The sequence below is a fragment of the Phalacrocorax aristotelis genome, chromosome 7 (assembly GCF_949628215.1).
Source record: "Phalacrocorax aristotelis chromosome 7, bGulAri2.1, whole genome shotgun sequence".
Classification (NCBI taxonomy): domain Eukaryota; kingdom Metazoa; phylum Chordata; class Aves; order Suliformes; family Phalacrocoracidae; genus Phalacrocorax; species Phalacrocorax aristotelis.
This window is the reverse complement of record NC_134282.1, coordinates 3,350,179-3,360,270: the sequence shown is the minus strand read 5'-3', so window position 1 is coordinate 3,360,270 and position 10,092 is coordinate 3,350,179. Positions and strand designations below refer to the sequence as shown.

Sequence of the window (10,092 nt, the reverse complement as noted above, 5' to 3'; positions counted from 1 at the left end):
GTATTCTGGACTATCTAAAAATTGTTCATCGCTGAAGCAAGGAAGAGCAGAACTCTGGTGGTGGAAAATCTGTTTCGAAGGTCAGTCTCAACCTTTCACATGGAACGGGCACGTTTGGTTTAAGCTACATGGCACAAAAAAGCTCAAGCCTGTACTTGGGATGTGACTAACGAAACCAGTATATAGCCATGGCTCTAACCTGTGGGTGGTCTAGAAAAGACGAGAATGTAGGAAGGAGCAGAGTTGTAACATCGTGTTGCTGGAGAAGACAAAATCGTGAATAAAATCTGTCAAATCATGCTTCGATTAAATTTATTTGTACACCTAATGCCTGATAGGTTTCTGTTCCAGTGGGCAAGAAAGGTATGCCTCCAGTTGCAGTTGTTTTGCTTCTGCTTAATGTTGGAAAAACTGCTTTATTAATGAGGATTGTAGATTAGTTCACCTGCTCTTCAGTGATTGCATTGCTCTGTGCTTTCTGAAATTGCTTTCAGAGCTATAGCAGTTCAACCAGACTTTCCCATTAATACTTTATTAGGAGAAGCTACTTCTGTTATAAATGCCTGAAATTTGCTTTTCTGTCTGCTAGTATGCGTACCACATGCATGGAAGACTTCGGAAAGAGTTTTTCAGCCTTCTCTGCAGTAGCTGTTGGGTTAAGATGCTTTGTTGTTGTTTTGAATAGTAGTTCTTATCATCCAGTAGGGATCACACCTTAATTGTACTCTTTTTTTCCTTTCTTCCCCTCCCATGGGGAGGGATATGTCACATCCTTCTGGGAAATGCTTCTCGACACGGTTCCTCTTTTTTTAAAATGAACATTTCTATTGCTACTTCCCTTTGGGTAAATACCAATCCTGACTTCAGACATTGGAATTTACCAGGCTGTTGCTTCTCCTGCCTTTTGTTGAAGACAGCTGAGCTCTGTAGCTGGTGTGGTAGCATCCAGGATTACAGGACAAACTGTAGATTTAGGACAGAATGAACAACAAAAAGCTTCCAGGCAGAACTAAGTCATTCAACTATATTGAGGAAATTCCTTTTTATAAGGAAGGAGTACTGTAATGGGACTGCATTCAAGATCAAAGTTTGCCTATGAACGCTAAGAGGCTTTGTGAAAGTCATGTAATTACAGCAGTTCAGACGTATAAAACTATGCACCCGTCGTTTGAGCCTGCTGATGTTTGTCAGACGCGTGACCGTGCTGCTCAGACGTTCGCTCCCACAGAGCTCTGCTGGGCAGACCTGTGGGTCCTGGCTGGCTCTGGCTGTGCTTGGCTCCTCTCGTCTCCCCTCCCGGGTGCTGGGTCTGTGGGTATAGAACCACAGAATCATTCAGGTTGGAAAAGACCTCTAGGATCATCAAGTCCAACCGCCAACCCAACACCCCCAGGCCTTGTAAACCATGCCCTAAAGTGCCATGTCTATATAGTTTTTGAGCTCCCCCCCCCCCCCCGGGACGGTGACTCCCCCACCTCTCTGGGCAGCCTGTGTCAGTGCATGGCCACTGTGTCAGTAAAAAAGTATACAGTATGTCACCATGCAACTTGTGCACACACAAACCCTTGCTGAAAAGCCTTAGAAGAAGGTTTGAACACCGCTGTATCTGTCAAATATTATGAATCTTGATCATGAGGCAAGGAAAATCCTCTGATCCCACAGGAGCTGCCGCCTCTGGGACGCAGGTAACGGCCTCACCCGTAACCTGCACGACTTGCCATGGTGTGTGAAAAAGCTCCCTAGAGGTTCCTCTGCCCACATGCCCCGGGGAAGCCTCTCCTGCTCCGGCCCCGGCTGACGGGGGCGGGTCGGGGGGCCTGGGGCAGGGTCGGCCGCCGCTCCCCGCGCAGGTAGGGAACCCCCGGGGCGGGCGAGCGCCGCCGCTCCGAGGCCGGAGCCGACGGGAGGGCATCGCCCCCCGAGGCCCCGTCCCGCCCCGCCGCGGGGGTCAGCCCGGGGGGCCCCCGCCCGGCCGGCCGCCGCCGCGCCCCTCGGGGAAAGCGCGCTCCCCGCTTTACGGCTGCTGAAAACCTCCCTCGGCGGGCGCGGGGCGGCCGTACGGCGCCGGGGGCGGCCGGGGCGGGCAGGTAACGGCGCGGCGGGCGGGGGGAGGAGGAGGAGGGAGGCGGGAGGGACTGCAGCGCGGCGGGTTGGGGGGGGGGGGGGGGGGGCCCGGACCCCCGGTACCGCCGTCCCCCTCACCCCCGGGCGGGAGGCCGGCCCGGCTGTCAGCTCGCCTCACGCCAGCGCCGCGGGGTGGGTGGGTGCGTGTGTGTGTGTGGGGAAACTTTGTCCAAGCAAGGCGCTTTTGTGGGTGGTTTTGTCTCTAAAAGTAACGCTTTTTTCTTTATTGTTTCGGTTAAAAAAAAAAAAAAAAAAAACCCAAACCAAACAGTAGTGGCGAGCCCGGCCGGGTGGGTGCCCGCCCACGAGGTGTGCGGGGTCCGCGCTAATCGCTGCGGGTGATGAGGGGAGCGCCGAGACACCCCCCCCCCCCCCCCCGCGGGCCCGCGTAGGCTGCTGCGGGACAGGTATATCTGCCTTGCAAAGGTGCCCGAGGGAAGGGCGATCGGCTGCCTTCTCCCGCGCTTTAGGTTTGGTTTTACATTCCTCTGAGTTACGGTGTGGAGTTACTCCCGAGTCTTTAATTATTTGTTTTCTCTTCGCTTGGCTGTTTAGAGAAATTGACGCAAGCGTTGCCTCAGCGAGGTTTAGAAACTGAATTGTCGCGCGTTACCTCCATAAAGCTGTTAAACATTAAAAGAAACCCCAAAACACACTGTTAAGTCACATCTTGAAAACTTCCCGGAAAGCATCAAAACAACGAAGTGGGTGAAAACAGGTTGTGTGAAACAGCCGCGGGCGGTCGCGCCGGCCTCGGGGTAGGCGGACACTAGTCCTGGCGCGGGACCCGCGGTGCCGGCGCTGCCGCCGTGCGCCCACAGCTCCTCGGCTTCAGGGGGCTTCCGCGCGGTAAGTCTCCCTTAGCTGACACGGCCTCCACATTGTGCTTAAAAATCTACTCTATAAAGGCTGTGGAGTCAACCCTTGCGAACAGTGCCGAGGCGTCTTGCTGACTTCAGCTGAAGTTTACGGCGTTGTTGCTGAGTCATCTGGACAGAAACAGGCAGGGAAGAAATAAAGAATTTAGATTTTTACCCTGATAGGAGCAGCCCATTTCATGTTGGTTTATTTATTACTTGGTACGTATTTCTTGCGTTTACAGGCAAATTTATTTGTTCGGTGGTTAGCATGTGGAAAGCATTAGAGGGCTGAAACCGTAGCGATGCCAGAGTCCTGTGTATCAAGCGATGCTATATGTATTTATAGAATCTTAATCTAAAGAGCTCTCGTATGAGTCCCAGAGCATCCGTAATCCCACATTGATCTCCAGTATTGACAAAAGACTAAAGAGTATCTTCTGAATTTCGGTCTTGTACCTTCCTGGTAGGTACCTTAATTGTATGATAATCTACCATGAAGTTAATCACCTGAAGCAAGCCAAAGAATGACCTTTTATAGCCGACCTTTTGCAGTAATTTTTTTTTTCAGCTGGAATTTTTTATTTAAAAGCTGTAGAGCTATACACGCGCTTTCTTAAAACAGAAAAAAATCCTGCAGAAAACCATTTTTCACCAAGTTCTGTCAAGTTTTTCCTGTTTTAAGTATCTGTCTAAACTTTGCAGTTTTCTTTCGCATCCTTAAAGTAAAACCAGTTTTACGTTGTTGGAGATGTTAACTGAGACAATATTAACCGGCCGAATTGCTCAATAATGAAGCAATACTTCTGTTTGTGCTAATGGGAGGCACTTTTGTTTGCTTTGAAGGGTTGGGTTCAGGTTGCTTATCTAAAGTAGAAAAAGAAAGAAATAAGTAATAAAAAATGTCAGAATTGGCTAAATCAATAGAAAAAATGCCCGTGGCTCATAGGAGTGTCACAGGCTGCAGGTTCTTTGTGGTAGGAGCTCCCAGTAATCACACTGAATCATGTGGGTTCCTGCTCTGTTAATCTTTGTAGCTGAAGTCTTAACTTGTCACTTAGGGTGGTACATACCTGCATTATTTTTCCCCCTTTCCTAAATAACCTCAGGGTATGAATACAAACTAAACAAAAATAGACCTTTAAAGGTCCCCTTGAATAAAGAGATTTATTTCAGAAGAGTTGTTCTTAGTGATGCACATGTAACCCTCCAGGGACCGTGTGCTGTAGATCCTCATTATGATTAGTCTGTCAGATGGAGATCTTCTGGATCCTCAAACGTTTTCACTGGCTCTGAAGCTCCTACTCGAAATGTACTTTTGTTGGCCGAGATAGCGTTCCTGCAGTACAATGCATTTCTGTGGATAGCATCAGTGTGTAGGCTGTTGTGTGTGGGGTTTTATCTTTTTAATTATTTTTCTCCACTCTGACATTTGCTGTGGTGTTTAAGTACGTGCATACATAAATATACATATATTTATAAATGAGTTTATTAGGAGTATGCAATGTAATGTGAGGAAATCATTGACAGATGGCTCTGAACTGGTGATGAGATGTCGCACTGGGGTCCTGTAAGCTGCCTTCCTGTGCAGAGGAGTCTTTGGTTGGCTGATTTGTAAAACAAGGGTCACAATGCTTTTGTGAAGATAGCTGTAACTAATCCAGCTGTGAAATACAAGCATTATCTCCTGCTGTGAGATGCAGAACAGATACCGAATGTCTGTTTTTGTGGAGGGGCGCAGTTGTTTCTTTTTCCTGCCATGTGGAGATAGGGTGGTGCCATTCTCCTTTTCGCTGGGGTTTGACTTGTGTGTTTGATCTGTCAGAAGTAGCTTTTTGGGACTATTTCCTTGATTCCTTGCTTTGTCTCAGCATAAACTGGTAACAGGTGTTAGGAATGACAGTCATATTTATTCTAATTCTCTATGCCAGAACCTTCTACTAGGTGGTCGTGTACAGAGGGGACCTACTCTGTTTTTATCTTTTCCTGTAGGTAATTGGCAGTCCGGCAACCACTGGGTCAGTGTGTGGATTGCCAGTATCAGGAATTGCGGGACAGTTCTGTGTTGGTGTGTGGAAACGGAGTTTTATGGCTATAAAAATTAGCTCTAGCACTTCCATGGAAAGTGCAACACAGCTCGGTTCACGAGACAGCTGTGTTGGCTACCCATTTCTGCAGGAAAACGGCTTTGTTGATATTTGTATTTTTGTTTGGGTCTACTGTATTATAAAGATTGAAACTTACGTATGTGTTCTTTTGGTTGCCAAACAAACTTCTTTGAATCAAAATCATCTAGGCATGATGCCTCTCCTCTCCCTCTGCCCACTTATACTTCTCTTCCAAAAGCTTGGGCAAGATTGCTAGAGCAGTAAAGTAAGTGCTTGTTTTTGTTCCCGACGTCTGTGGTTGCGTGTCATCTCTGTGTGTGGTTGGGGGCTGTGTGTGTTTTTTGATTTTTGAGTGTTGGGTTTTGAGGTTTTTGTGTTGTAGTTTGGGGTTTGTTTTTTTTTTTAAAGTCAGTGCTGGTTTTAGATTTCCAGAGTGTGTCACCATAAAAACTCACATCAACACAGCTATAGTATTTAACAGCAGAAAAAACCCTGATTCCCCCTGCTTCCACTGTGCACTTAAATGGTGGAGTGAAGTGAGGAGAAGAAACATTTTCCTCTCTCCTGTTTTCTCCACTAATTTTCTTAAGATTTTTGTGTTCCTTAACTGCATTGCTGAAGTGGTTGAGAGTTGAAATTTGACGTGGAAATTGCCTCCTTTGAGAAGTAACTCAGTGTTCTGACTGAGTTATGATCAGTTGGAAACAATGCACTCTCTTCTTGGAGCCTTAGCAACATGTGCATTAAAGCACTCTTGTTTCTCCTCAAATATGCATCTCCAGATTCTGTCAGCTGTGTGTGCTTGGTTAACATCACTGTGCAGGGGAGTAGGAAAGGTCATAGTTTGTTCTGCAGTAACTATATGGTTCTTATAAATCAAAAATCAGGTACAGCTCTTACAGCCCAGGCCGAGCGCAGAAGAGCAGTTGTTTTCTGTCAGCCGTCTACTAGCCACGGGATCTGTTGGTCAGTTGGAATCTGGCTGGGGAAAAAAAAGTTAGGACTTGAACATCTGAAAATGCAGTCAAGAAATAATCAAAGGGTCATGAATGCTGTTTTTTCTGGTTTCTTCTTCCAACGTACCTGCAGTTCTGTGCAAACAGCTGAGAAGCACAGGGTGCCTACAGGAGTGTAGTAAAAGTGAGATTTCGCTATTACTTATTATTGATCTGTTACTTGTGTTGAAGATCGATACCGTGACTTTGTTGATGCTGGTGGTTGACCTCAGTAAGCCTTGACTTTTAACTTGGACTGGTTAACTCTAAACTCCCAATACTAGTAAGTGCAGCATTCCTCCTTTATACAGAGCCAAAGGACTCAGCCGTCATACAATTCTTCTGTAGTTTCAGCTTGAAAATCAGCGGGAAATGCTGCCCAAGCGTGCACGTGGGGAGGGGGAATGTGAGAGTCAAACAGGAGGTTGTTGGTTAGGATCATTGGGTCTGTTCCCTTGTTCTCTCTTGACTGTTGTTTTTGAGCTTCTCAGTTAACTACTTTCCATGTAAATATAGATTAATTTATGGGAAATCTTGAGGAGAGTGTTGACTGTGATCCAAGCCCTATGTGACTGAGCAGAAAATGTACAGCATCTTTGTATTTGACATTAATGAGATCACTCCAAGAATCATCTGTGAAGTTTAGGTGTTCATACTTCAAGGAGGATGTTAAAGTGAAAGAGAATTCAGAGAAGAACTGTAAGAATGACTAAGGGTTGAAAATAGCTCCTGAGGGAGAGATTCCAAGAGCTTAATATGTTAAATATTATCAAAGAGAAAGGCAAAGAGGGACTTGATTGCAGCGTTTCAGTGTGTGCGTTGTGAACAGGAATTCTATGATGAAGCAGAAGATGACGGTATAACAAGATTCATTGTCTAAAATGAGCCATATGCATTTGCAGTACAATAAGAAATGCATCTTCAGCAATGAGGGTAATTTACTGCAGGTTGTGGAAGGATATTCATCAAAGGAGAAACTTAATTTAAATTGATATTTTTGCTTTAAGATGTATCTAAATAGAAATTAGTTGAGGGCCTGTGTCCATGTGTTATAGAAGTCAGAGTAGATGAGCATAGTATTGTTCCTCTGTCTAAACGCATGAATTTGCATAAAAAGAAAATAATAAAATATGGTTCTGTCAGCCAGGTTACCGTTGAAATTAGAAGAGAGCTCATAGTTAACTCAAGACTTTTCAGGTGTCTAAAATGCTTGCAAACAATGAACTTCAAAATAAGTTCTGTACTGAAGCCTGAGGACTGCTAAGTCATGTTGGTAACAGATTGGAAAGGGCGACGGAAAGATACGGTTCCACTCCATTTCTGTGTGAGGTCTTGGCTGTTGTGTGTAAACGCTAGATGAACGTGTCAGTTGCTAAGATTCCTTGCAAGTTTTCATGAAAGTACTGTGGAAATAAAGATTGAAGTCCAGAGTCTGAAAGAAAGGTGAAATCAAGAAAAATAATGAAGAAATCCTGCTGTCACGGAGTAACTTACATAGAAGAGAGCACTCGGGCTGCTGTAGAAAACTGCTGGTTTTCTAAACAGACTAGTTAACAGAAGAGCCTACTCTGTGTGTGGGGGAATTCTTGGAGGGTTTGCAAGGAGAGATTTGTAGATCCTGCGGAGATTTTGGGGAAATCTGTGTTACAGCACATTATCTCCTGCAGCGAAGAGCCAGCAGGAAGGTTCTGAGGTTTTCAGTGTGCTCGGTTTTACATGCCTTTAGCAGGCGATGCTTTCAGGTGTTCGGCTTAGTGGGGTTGTAGGCAGCATAGGGAGAAGTACAGGAATTGTAAATCAGAAGAGTGATACCTCCTTTTGACACTTCAGATTGACAGGAAGAGCAGAAATCAAGCTGAAGTGCAAGACAGACAAGATATGACTGTTGTGTATAAACTCTTCAGATTTTTGGAGATGATCTCGGGAATCAGTCTTCAATGTGATGAGAGGATCGTCAAAATAAATGAAAAGGACCTGAGCAAACCTGCATCGCTCAGTGAAACGACTCCTCTTGCTTAAATCCCTGAAGATACTGAAGCAATGGCAAGAGGATTGATTAGAAGAGCGTGGTTTGGTGAACTGAACCGTGTATACGGTGCGGACCAGCTGGTTATAATACTGCAGCAAATTAGAGCAGGAAGAATCTGTGGCTGGAAGGAGTTTCGAGAGTCTGAAGACGATTGTGCTTCTTATCTCAAGTGATAAGGTGCGAGGATCCAGGAAGTTTCATGATACATGCTGAAGAGAAAGCTACATATTTGTTGTAGTATTGCTCAACGTAAGGGGTAGAGATGTCCTGCACGAGTGATTTGTGTGGGGATAATTTATTTATTTATTTAGGGCTCAGTCAACAAATTGTAAGCCACTCACTAGTAAGAGACTGCGCAATGGGAAGTATTTAATGGCTTACAAACCAGTGGATGATAGATGTGTGAAGGGAAAAAGGGTTTCCAAATGCTGTAATTCCACAAAATCCTGCGTGAGCAGGTGTGCAAGGTAGAGATGTTTGACCCCGCATTGTTTTTTCTCCTTACTAATAGCAAAAAGTTATTCATAGGCGTGTATGTGTTCCTTCAGGACTGTTTTTGTTTTCTAAATAATTCTTGCTTAAGTTTATATTTAGGCATTTTCTTTAATATTCTAAGTAGCCCCACACAGATTCTACCTTTTCTACTTTATATTTACATTCATGTTAGGGATTGCCTAAATTTGTTTGTCTTTAATGGCGATAAAAATTCAACGTCTATGAAAGCAAGTTTATTTGGTGAATTTTTTTTATGCGCTGACTTAGGGCTAAGGCTGTTGTTAACATGCGTGATATAAGGCGGTCTAGGACAAGTTTGCGGTTTGAAAAGATTAACTCTGGCGAAACCATGATGAAAAGTATCTGTAGAGTGATGGGTGAGAAATTCTGGGAAAAAAAAATATTTTCAGAAAATCATGTGCATAGTGGCAATTTCCAAGCAGACTTGGGTGTATTCATCTACCCATTATATTCTTACTTTACGGATGAATATGCTAAGTGCTATTCAGAATTATTTGGCCATATGCTCCTGTTTTTTATGGAACTTCAGTTTGTGGGCTTTTTTATATAAATAAAATTATTCTCTTCATGATGGCATGTAGTAAGAGGAAAAGAACGTTATTTCAAATGTTATACCTTTTGCAAAAGAGCAGATGGTGTTTGTACGTGGGGCTTTGAGTAAGTTTTATACTTTGAAGCTACTGCTTTATTCCGGATTGTCTAAGTGAGATCTGAGTTCCTAGCTCTTCCGGAGCATACCAGGTTATTTTACACTTGATTTCAGTGTGCTTTAAAGTCAGCAAAGGCATGGAGTGATATTGACCCTCTGTAGCTTTATTTCCCAGTATTCTTTGTACGGTACGTGTTGGTGTCCATGCGCAGGCAAGAGTTGCTTGCTTGAAGCTTCTCGTGTGCCGTACTTGGGCAAGGCAGGACTGAGGTGGGGCTGGATGATCTCAAGCTCCTGCATCTTCATTTGTGCCTTTTTATAGATGAGCCTAAAACTTGACTCTTCCAGTCTTTACAGCTTCCTTCAGTCACCACAACTTTGCAAAGCTGATGGAGAGTGGTCTCTTGGGGACGCTAGCCAGCTCCTTCAGCACCTTTGGACGCATCCCATCTACTGTCACAGTTAGTTCTCTACAGTTAATCTGACACGCTTTGCGGACACTAAATTTGATACAACCCCCCAGGAATAATAGTTGGCAGATGATTAATTTTCCTATTTGTCTTTTAAAGTGAAATTTGAAATCCAATTTGAAGCCAGTTATGGAGGGGGAAAAAAATGAATTTGGTGGTAAAGTCTCAGAGGAATTCATAGATGGGAACTGCAAGCTGCATTGAAACATTAAATTATTAAACATGCCTTTTTTATAAGTGTGTTCTAAGAGATTTGCATCCAGGAATCGCAAACATCACGCTGGGTGAGGCTAAGAGCAGGGATTTACGTTGAATTGCTGTCTAAATTAGTTAATTGTCTTTCA

At 44.4% G+C, this 10,092-nt stretch overlaps 1 protein-coding gene and 1 long non-coding RNA gene across 5 annotated transcripts in view; one reads left to right on the top strand and one right to left on the bottom strand.

Annotated features, from left to right (window-relative positions):
- Positions 1–297: 297 nt before the first annotated feature.
- LOC142059620 (uncharacterized) lies at positions 298–2,048 on the bottom strand. Its single transcript, XR_012661453.1, has 2 exons — positions 1,719–2,048; positions 298–1,309 (listed from the first exon to the last, which is right to left on the bottom strand). It is a non-coding gene; the product is annotated as an uncharacterized LOC142059620 (long non-coding RNA).
- The window catches only part of NAALADL2 (N-acetylated alpha-linked acidic dipeptidase like 2), a 503,571-nt gene continuing 495,270 nt past the window's right edge, over positions 1,792–10,092 (top strand). For 3 of the 4 annotated variants that reach the window (XM_075098450.1, XM_075098457.1, XM_075098451.1), the window contains exon 1: positions 1,903–2,087. The gene's annotated coding sequence lies outside the window, so the exon portion shown is untranslated. Of the gene's footprint in view, positions 1,851–1,902; positions 2,088–10,092 lie in introns of those variants that run through there. The other variant, XM_075098454.1, reaches the window with a different exon arrangement.